The 265-nt window shown below is 37.0% G+C and overlaps 1 protein-coding gene across 4 annotated transcripts in view; it reads right to left on the bottom strand.

Annotated features, from left to right (window-relative positions):
• Window positions 1-265, bottom strand: part of LOC119586468 (BTB/POZ domain-containing protein 7-like) — a 32378-nt gene that overhangs the window by 16212 nt on the left and 15901 nt on the right. The window lies entirely within an intron of this gene.

The raw sequence follows: 265 nt of genomic DNA, 5'->3' as shown, positions 1-265 counted from the left end.
CACCACAGCTAAACTACAAAACTACCAAGAGTATAAATTCCTAAACCAATGGCCAAAGATCAAGTTAAAAAAAATATTTGAGCCTGCCAGAAATATTAGGAGAAAATTAATTTAGTAGCAAACTCTAATTCCTGATGGCTTGCATCCTAGGAACCAAGTTCACCACTAAAATCTAATCAACTGGCTCCTGGACCATGGCCAACCTTCCTATACATTTTCAACTCTACAGTAACTTTTGAAAGGATCCAATGCATGATTAGAGAGG

Source organism: Penaeus monodon, chromosome 21 (assembly GCF_015228065.2).
Source record: "Penaeus monodon isolate SGIC_2016 chromosome 21, NSTDA_Pmon_1, whole genome shotgun sequence".
NCBI classification, from domain to species: Eukaryota; Metazoa; Arthropoda; class Malacostraca; order Decapoda; family Penaeidae; genus Penaeus; species Penaeus monodon.
Note: the sequence above shows the minus strand (reverse complement) of the source record. Positions and strands in the feature narration are given on the sequence as shown.